The following is a 9,857-nucleotide window of genomic DNA, read 5'->3' as shown; positions in this document are numbered from 1 at the left end:
TAAATATGTTTGTGTTCAACATAATGCTGCAAGTCTGGTCATAATATTTTCATTTGAACACTACTTTTTAAAAGACTTTGATTCACTATATATATAATTAATTTGTGTTGGTGATTAATATAAAAATATGCTGTCACTGCCAGCTATAGAAGTCTTTGTACAATGAACAGAATCAGTGGTGTAACAATTTTTAGATTATGGGTTACATACAACCCAACTGGATCTCAGGTGGGCACAACAATAATAATTGAATTATTTTTTTTATCCTAATTATTTAACTGTAAAGAAATACAACTAGTCTAAAAGTGGGAAACATCCCTGAGAAAAAATAAAAGTAATTTCAGCAAGATTTTTTCAGGTTTTGCATATTTTGTTGCTCACTGTTAAAAAAAAGCATTACTGTTGTTGTTATCAAAATAAAGAGATAATTCATTTGGGATTATTTATTAAATTTTAGTTAGAATAGCATAAGCTCACTTTTGGACTAACTTTGACCATCTGGCATGTGAGTTATATGTTTTACACACTTACACTGAAGTAAAAGATCCAAACGTCTTAAGTTATTATCAAATTGCCATGGAAACCTACATTGGTTTCTTTTCACTGGGCGCAAGTTAAATGCAGAATTTAATTTAAAATCCTTTTCCTCACATGGAAGGTCCTGAATAATCAGGCCTCATAGTACCATATCATCTCAATAGAGCACTTTGCTCTCAGACTGTCGGCATATTTGTGATTCCTAAGATATTTAAAAGTACTATGGGAGGCAGTGCGTTCAGCTTTCATGCCCTTCTTCTGTGGAATCATCTCCCAGCTTGGATTTGGGAGACAGAAATTCTCTCTACTTTTAAGCTTAGACTTAGGACTTTCCTTTTTGACAAAGCTTATAGTCACGGTTAGATCAGGTGACCCTGAGTCCACCCTTAGTTATGTTGCAATAGACTTAGGCTGCTGGGGGCTTTTACTTCCCACTGTCACCAAAATGCTTGCTCATAGGGGTTTGATTGTTGAGGTTTCTCTGTATTATTGTAGAGTCTTTGCCTTAGAATATAAAGCACCTTGAAGTGAATGATTTTGTTATTTGGAACTATATAAATAACACTGAATTGAATTGAACTGAGTTAACGTGAAAAAAATGTCCTATTGATGTAGTGAATATATGCAAAGAAATATGCACTTGCACACTTTCACTTTTCATTATTTGTGATTTGGCTGTGAGCTATTTTGAGGCTTATGAAGAACAACTGATTTAAAAGTGTGCAATACTACACCTGGAATAAAAAACAAATGCTCCTGTCACTAAGCTCCAATGCAGCAATTTTCCCCATGTGCAGGACCAAAATCATTTTCCACATTAGGCATCAGAATATAGTTTAGGTGCTGAAATAATAAATCCCTTTAATCCTAACGTTGTGATTGGAGTCCTGTGGCTCTTTAACAGCTCAAAACATATTTTATGTTGTTTAATCACTCTCATACTTAATTACTTTTATGGATATTATGAAAAATAACCCTTTTTAAATTCAAATAGTTAATTGATGTAAGTTCTAACTGGTCAGATGTTTTCAGAGTCAGATGCATATAGAATTAAATACTGAGCATTTCTTTATCTATGAATAGATTGAGAAAAAAACAGAAGTATGATGAACAATATGTCACCTCTTCACTGCTGTATTTCATTTCAGTATTTTCACAATAAAAGGAAAATTGATAATTCCAAAATAAAATATTCTGACACACGTATTAATCTGACTGTCTCTTATCTAAGTCTTTTGTAACCAGAGGAACCACCCGGGGAAGGCACACCTTACGCACCTTACAGTCCTAAAAGCTAATGAGCTTATTGTTTTGATCTTTACTCAACTGTTCATTAACACAAATATCATATTATCCAATTACGTGGGAGCAACTTGGTGGATATGCACACATAGAATTAGTTCAAACAGAGCATCAGAATAAGGAAGAAAGGTGTTTTAGGTGACTAAGACTGCAACAGTAACTCAAACAAGCATTTACTGCTAAAAAAAAGCAGAAGAGCTTTCCTGAACACAGAACACATAGAACCTTGAAACAGATGGGCTGCAGCAGTAGAAGACCACAATTGGTGCCACTGTCACATAAGAACAGGGACACAAGGCTAAAATGTATGCAGTCTCACAAAAATTGGACAATAGAAGATTGCTATGATGTTTTCTGGCCTGAGTTAACTAACCAGAGATGCTATTGGTAGACAAGCAGAGGAAGATGGCCATAGTGATAGATGAAGCCATACCAAAAAGGACATCAGGAAAAAGCAACACGAGAAACTTAAGAATAAAAAGGTCTGAGAGAACAGTTCCACAGTTCAGTTAATGGGGAAACACTGATTATTCTAAATATTAATTCATGTATTTTCTGTGACCACAGTAAATCTACCAGTTCATTCCCTTCTTCACTTTTTGTGTAATATCTGTTAATTGTTTAAAGAGTTCTGCTGGTCTTTGAAGGTCAAAGAGAATGCAACCTGCAAGCATTTAAGAGCTTCTGCAGGTAGGGTAATGCACAGGAAAAATGCCCACATACTCATACAGATTGCAACATGCTACAGAACCAGGCTCGCTCACAGCCCTGATAGGCTACTTTGTTGCAGTGAGCCCTAAGCACACGCTAATCCGTGATCGTTAATCCTCTGCAGACAGAACGGTGCTTGCTGTGGACCGTGCCAAAGTGGCTATTTACGCGCAATTATCGCTACAAACTCGCTACAGTGGGTGTTTGCATACATGCACTGCACGTCTGGGTGACCTGCCTGTCTCTGCCCCCCTCTCCCCCATCCACCGCCTGTCCATTGGGCTCCGTGATACTTCATGGTGTTTGTGCCATCTAGGGTTATCCGCCGCTCCATTGCAGTCTTTCTGGCGCAGATTTCGCGTCTCGCCATCTGCTCACTCTTGGACTAACTAATAACTTCCGAATCACTGAAAACAAACAAGAAAGTTTTCTTCTGGACTTACGGCCTTTACTTCGTTTTAAAAGGAGACATTCTTTCTGCTTGGATAAGTGTTTAGGAACAAAAGAGAAGCAACCGATTCCAAGGACGTGAACACTAGTAATTACTGCACCGCGGGGGGAAAAAATAGACAAACGCCTATGCCATGTAGCTGCACTCTCACATGGAAATATGCAGACGAGCCCACACAGCAGCGAGCTAGTTATTTTTACTTAAAGGGAAAAACTACAAAAAATGCTGTGAAGCTCTGTGTCGCAGCTTGGCTCCCGGCAAAAGCGCAGGTTTTTCCAGAGCATCTGCTGGTGGGGGGAAAAATTGTCAGGAGCGAGAGAAGAAGCGATATGCGGCTGGTCGGGCAGTTGCTTTTGCAGTTCCTCTTCTGGAATTAGTGCATGAATGGGAAGGGAGCGGCTTTAGACTCGAAGCAGGAAAAAAAAGAGTGTACCGTTTAAAGCTCGCGGCGGCACATAATGGATACTTTCCTGCCCTTAAAGGTAAGTCGAAACCTTAAATGTCCGATTCGTGCAAGAGTTCTGCCTGTCTTACACTACACGGGGATTGAAGATGCACTTAACAGTTTTATTGCATTGTCTTTTATGTATATGTGCTGCGTCTATTGGTTACAAATCATCTTTTAGTGTGATTCTAATACACCGATGATGGATTTAAACCCAAGTGATACATCATTCGATTGTATTTGCGGAATTAAGGCAGGCGTTGTGTTAATTCAGTGAAGAGTGGCTCACACTTCTGGGCAATTACAGGTATTCTCAGAAAGTAACTTGATCGGCGGAGAAACGTCGGAGCTTTACGCTGTGTTTTAATGTATTTTTACGTTTCTTTATTGTACCTATGTAGAAAAATAACACTGCGCTTGGACATAAGGCTGAGAGGATGGGGAGTTGTGTCCGATGCATGCTAATTCTTGGTGTGCATAAACGTGCCCCTTTTGCTGGTCTGCAAATGTGTGTGTGTGTGTGTGTGTGTGTGTGTGAGTGAGAGAGAAAAAGAAAGAGAGAGAAAGAGAGGGGGGGGGGGGGGGGGGGGATTGAGGGAAGGAAGAGATTAGCCTACTCTTTCCAAAACGTCCCCCTGTGATTACAGTAGGCTGAGACGTTTATTAAACTCCCTTTAAGTTACACGGATGGACTGGTGCTGCTGCTGCGTGTGTGTGTGTGTGTGTGTGTGTGTGTGTGTGTGTGTGTGTGTGTGTGTGTGAGAGAGAGAGAGAGAAAGAGAGACAGTGAGAGAGAGCTAGAAAGAGAGAGAGAGAATAAAAGGTTTTAATCGCATGTCCGATATGTGCTGGTTATCGCCAACGAAAATATTGGTTTGGCAGGTACGCAAATGCGGGAGTGTGTGTGTGTGTGTGTGTGTGTGTGGTTAAGGGATGGCCGCCATGAGGCTCCAACGCCACCACCCACTGTAATCACCACCCTCTTGTGGATTACTTGGCAGTTGCGGGGACGGAGTACGAACTCCGTGTCCGGAGGTGGAACCTGTTCCGCGGCCGCTGAAGTCTTTTCAGCACCACGGACAGCGCAGTCAAACTGCGCCCAGAGGGAGCGTTTCCTTTCCACAGAGGGATTTGTACTGATATTTTATCGACATCGATGGCTGCGCCCCAACCCAGACTGTCCCCACCATGGAGAATTTCTTTCCAGCACACAGAGTGAGGAAGTTTCTGTAAAAAGAAAATAATAATAATAAAATAAAACAAAAGGAAATCATCTACTGTAGAGACCCAACAGCCTTTACTCAGAAAACAACAACAAAAACAAGCAATATTCTGATGCAAAATGACTCATTGACAGGTGCGCCACACCCTGTTTATTCCCAGAGCCACGTAGGCCTAATTTATTACAGTCCATCTCATTGTCCAAATGTGCAATGTGTCTGAATGGAGCAGGAATAGCTAATGTAGGACTAATATGACCATTTTTCAGTCATTACACTGTCCAGGTGCTTGTGTTTAGATAAAGAGAATTTGGAAAAGCTATCTATTATGATTGTTTATTTAGTATTGGTGGTGGCATAGAGGCGATGTTTGGACATCAAATTGTTCTGAAAATGGATGGTTATGAAAATCACTATCTCACAATGTAATCATTGGATTATTTAAAAAATAAATAAATAAAAAATCAAGATTGCTCTGGTGAAGAGAGAGCCTTTCTTACAAAAAAGAAAGAAAGAAAATCAAAAGAAATCCCTGTGCATACTTGAAATAAATCCTAAATAATAGGCAGAAGCTATTATTTCATTTGATATCTAAGTCATAACTCTTTATAAACCAAAAACCTATGAAGGCGCATATTATTCACTTGAAGTCTGAGTCTGTTTGGCTGATATACCCCTGGACTTGCTCACCATCATTCACTGGCTCTCAAGAGAAATGTCTGTCTCAATGCTATGTTTGCTATTGAGGTCATTGAACAAGTGCCCTCATTTATGTTGTCATAGTGTTTTCATTGTCATTTGGTACTTTATACTAAATGACAATGAAAAAACAAAACAACAACAAATAAACAACCTTCTCTATGCCTTGTCAAAGTTACTGTACAATGACACTGAAAACAGAAATTCACATTCTTTATGTGTGTGGATTAATAATCATGGTTAAATCAGTTTGCACTGACAGTAACAATAAACAAAGAGGAATAGATTCTGATTTAAACAGTGGTAGATTCTAATTCAGGAATAAATTATCCAAATTAAACCAAGGCCCGCCCACTTTAAGGAACAGAAAACACTCATATGATGCTCTAACCCTGAATGCATCTGTGAGTGAATGGCTCTACTCAGCCTCAGCAGTTACACACTTTCTCATGTGGCTCGTGAAGAATGACGTCATTACAGGAATTGTGATGTCACTAGTTCTTTTTTTGGTTTAGACTGGGTGTGGTGAGTGTGTAGTGTTGAGCAACTGTGTTACAGAAGAGGGCCCGGCGTTTGAAACACATGGGAATGTTTCTGCTAAAGGTGTTAGAATTCCTTTTTGGAAACTGTAGGATCCAGGATTTGTAAGGCATTAATCTTAAAACTTTAATTCAAATTATTCCTTCAGTGTTGTTAATGCTTGGCTATCAGCTAACATGCAGCACAAGGCACATAGCTGTTTGCCTTCAATTATTGCTTTAAGTTTAGCAATTTGAAGCTTTTTTACATTCCTTTAACTGATATGCATTCCTTTGTAGCCAGAAAACAACAAAAGCATGAATTGCTTTTGTGTCTTTAGCTGCTCATTGCTAACAGTCCCAACAGAACTGTCAGCAGTGCTCATCTGATATGTTGATATCACTAGCATTTATTGTCTGTCAATGCTTGATGCCAGAATGACGCTGGAGGGCTAATGCCTTCTGTCGAGACTGCTTGGTGAAATTGATAGGCCTGCTTTGACAAATGAGATAACCTGCAATCGCAGGGAAACACAATTTACGAGTATGGCAGATGGATGCTTAGGACGCACTCAGAAGTAGGGCAGCTTTACCGTGGGGAGAAGCTCAACGTGCACAGAAGGCTCACAGAGAACGTTAGAAAGTTGTTGTTTTGTGAAGGAAATTATGAGAGCGATGTAGGAGGAATGACAACTAGAGGACTTTTTTATTAAGCAAGGCACAGGGAAATAATAGAGAGGGGATCAATTCCTGTTAGCGTAAGTAGAATAGCTTTTATGGAGGGCAATAGCAGTTCAAAAATTAAGTGGAAAATAACTTGGGATTTAGCCTTAAACCCTCTGTGGCATCTCATCTGCTATGTGAAGAAAACTCTCCCTCATGGCTTCTTCGCTCACCTTCACCAACAGAAAGATGTATGGATGCACAGAATGCTGAGGAAATAAAGAAAAGGATCTAAGCTTGAAGCTGGGAGGAGTGTAAAGGCAGTCAGATACGTTTGATCTCTGCTAAAATAATGAATGTACAGAAAAGTAGCACTCAGGAAGAGAGTGCAGCTGCAGGGCATTTTCATGTGCTTTCTTCACCTCAAATTGCCATGCATTACAGGGAGACATTTCCCTAATGAATTTAATCATCACTACTGTTGTCACTGTGTTGGTCTTTTGTTTGCATTCATGTTGACTACAGCCCAGCTGCTGGAGTGCGGCATATGTGCAGAGTGAAGCTGACACTTGATGTAGTGTTTGGAGACATCAGCTGTTGGGGTGGAGCCCCTAGATATAGCTCCAGCAATTCCTTTCTTTATTTTTTTCCTGGCGTTGCGTGTTTGTCTTCTTGCTTGCTCACCTCAGAACACAATGGTCTTTAAATGTTATCTAACTTCTCTAGATTAGATGGAATATGTGTGAAAAACTGATATCCATTGAAGGTTTTAAGGTTTCTTTACACTTGTTCAGCTGTGATTTGTTGTTTGTATAATGGACACCATGAATTACGCCCAATGTCATGTGTAAAAGTTATTCTGGTTTTCATCTGTAGAGTCCTATGCCTTCATCACTTATTCTTTTCAGTTTTTTGACACAAACTACAAATATCCACCCATTAATAAGAAAAAATCCAACAGCTTTGTTTCCCACTTTTGCTTGAAACCATTATTTCCATCGCTTCCTTTATCGAACTACTATTAAATTCAGTTTGGTACACGTGACACATCAGTGTTTTGAGAAGAAATTGCAATTAGTAGCTCTCAACATTAAAAAAAAAGTCTGCTGTTGTTTTACCAATTGCCTCCAAAGTCTCAGGTGTGGCATCTGGAGCTTCCCACCGGCAGAACTTGAATGAAGTAACCCAGAGGCCTTTTCCAACTCAGTAGAATATAGTTTTGCTTTTATGTCCATTACATCACACCTTGAGAACCACACAATTTAAATAAAAGACCAAGTAAAGACACTGTTGAATTGATATTTTTTATATTGTGCTAAAATATATAGATATATAATCATTGCCTTTATGTGTCCTAATATGGCTATCAATATGAAGAAAAGGCCAGACAGTCAGATGATTTATTTTCAACCTTCTAACATTTCCTTTATCTGTGTCTGTGCTGACAAAATGTGCTTTCTTTATTTAGAGTGCAACAAAGAGCTCTGTCTTGTCTTGTTTTGTCGTGCAGTTTGGACTTTTGTTCGAGCGGGGTTTGTGCCTAGATAAACCCAACAGACACCTTAATGTTGACAGCAATATACAGTACAGTAGTTATGAATATGACTTATGGTCACTCAGAGGTGATGTTTCAATTATCTTGAGGAACCTGTTAACCACACTTTGCCTTCTTTAATTTACAGATTATCCTCGATTTGCTAATTATAAGAAGAATATCTAAAAAACGTTCCAATTGTGACAATTAAGCTTTTTATGTCCTGTTTTTGGATTCCTATCAATACTGTCTGATCACTGTTTATTTTGTTATCCATGGTGCATCCTGCCTTTTTTTTGCTTTTCCACTTGTCTTTAGTCAGCCAATCACAACAGTATACACACTCCCCTGTTTCCACTTTCCACCTACCAGATTGTCTTATAAATTGCAGGAATCAAGCTTTACGGCTCACTTCCTAGTGCTGTTTCCTTGTTTTCCTGGATGATTTTGGATTTACTTGTTTGTAATGTCCAGTGTTTGGGTCCTTCTCTCCAAAACCATTACATTATATCTAAACTGGCCTGAATGCCTAGAAGAAAACTCTCTGTAAAGCAAAACCATTACTTCCTGCTTAAGTACTAAAACAGGATGTACTATGTCCTTCATGTACTGAGGCAATCACTGTGACTTTATTCCTCAAGTGATTTAGTACTTGTGATGGACCGAGCAGCGAAGGAAACTTAGGCACAGGTTAAAGTCAAAAAAGGATTTTTTTATTTAACCCAAAAACATAATTGGTTAAATCATGCAAAAAGAGTCAAAATCTTGGGCCCATAAAAGAGGTCAAAATAACAGCCCTCTACTCAAAGTTAACAAACCATACTGGTAACTCAAACAAACCGACCTAACTTAACCAGACAAAGGGGAAACTTAAATAGTGGCTGATAAGCCCACAAAAAGGGGTAAAACACACAAAACCTAACTAATGACATAATGAACTCCAATTCCCCCCCCCCCATGGTCCCGAGTCATGGAATGAGCCAGTTTGCAGCTTTCCATCAAGGCTCGCTCCGCCCCTTTTCCACCTCTTGGGTCCTCAATCAAGGGACTGGAGCAGCTGCAACTAAGGTAACTCAGAAAACAAAGATTAAATTATACATAACAGTGTAAACTAAAATGTGCGTACTTATTTTAGAATGCAGTGTTATGTGGATATGTGAATTAATTCTAAGCCAAAACCAGGCATTTATTGTCCTGTAAATTAATTCCTATATTTAAAGACAAATGTGAATGCAATGTATAAGCCTCTACACTAACATGGTGGGTATTACCACTGTGTAGCTGTACATGCAGCCATCACAGTACCTTAACATTTAATAAATTAACCATATATTACTTGCTAGGCCACAATCTTTCCTCAACCTTAATGCTAAGTGCTGGTATTTTCAAAAAGCAGCAATCAAAAAATACTGCTGGTGAATAAGCCGCAGTTTTTTGTTTGTTTTTGTGGGGGTAAAAGCACAGAGGTTTTGGAGGTCTTGGAATCCGGTATGTTCTCATACATACATGTAAAGCCACTTAATGAAGAAGGATGGAGGTTTGGAGGTTACCGAGTTACTAACATTCAGTAAAAAGGCCTCCTCATTTTTGTTGAGAATTTTAAAATATGACAAGTCTCCAAGTGTCTCTTATCCTTAGAGCATAGGGTCGGACATTAAGACTGGTGGAATGATTAGTGATTTTAGGGAAATGTTTCAGGGGTTTTTTAATATATGGAAAAGCAAGTTAAATCCTAAAAATGAAATAAAGCAGTGTGGGCATGGTTTTTCATTGTGAA

The 9,857-nt window shown here is 39.0% G+C and overlaps 1 protein-coding gene across 1 annotated transcript in view; it reads left to right on the top strand.

Moving 5' to 3' along the window:
* Positions 1 to 2,716: 2,716 nt before the first annotated feature.
* Positions 2,717 to 9,857, top strand: part of LOC146685975 (leucine-rich repeat and fibronectin type-III domain-containing protein 2) — a 138,920-nt gene continuing 131,779 nt past the window's right edge. Inside the window, exon 1 of the mRNA XM_085441276.1 lies at positions 2,717 to 3,483. The gene's annotated coding sequence lies outside the window, so the exon portion shown is untranslated. The remainder of the gene's footprint in view (positions 3,484 to 9,857) is intronic.

The sequence above is a fragment of the Copadichromis virginalis genome, linkage group LG19, assembly GCF_057382275.1.
Source record: "Copadichromis virginalis isolate Kocher_CV1m ecotype Utaka linkage group LG19, C_Virginalis_male_GT1.1, whole genome shotgun sequence".
NCBI classification, from domain to species: domain Eukaryota; kingdom Metazoa; phylum Chordata; class Actinopteri; order Cichliformes; family Cichlidae; genus Copadichromis; species Copadichromis virginalis.
The sequence above is the reverse complement of the archived record's forward strand: the minus strand, read 5'-3'. Positions and strand labels throughout refer to the sequence as shown.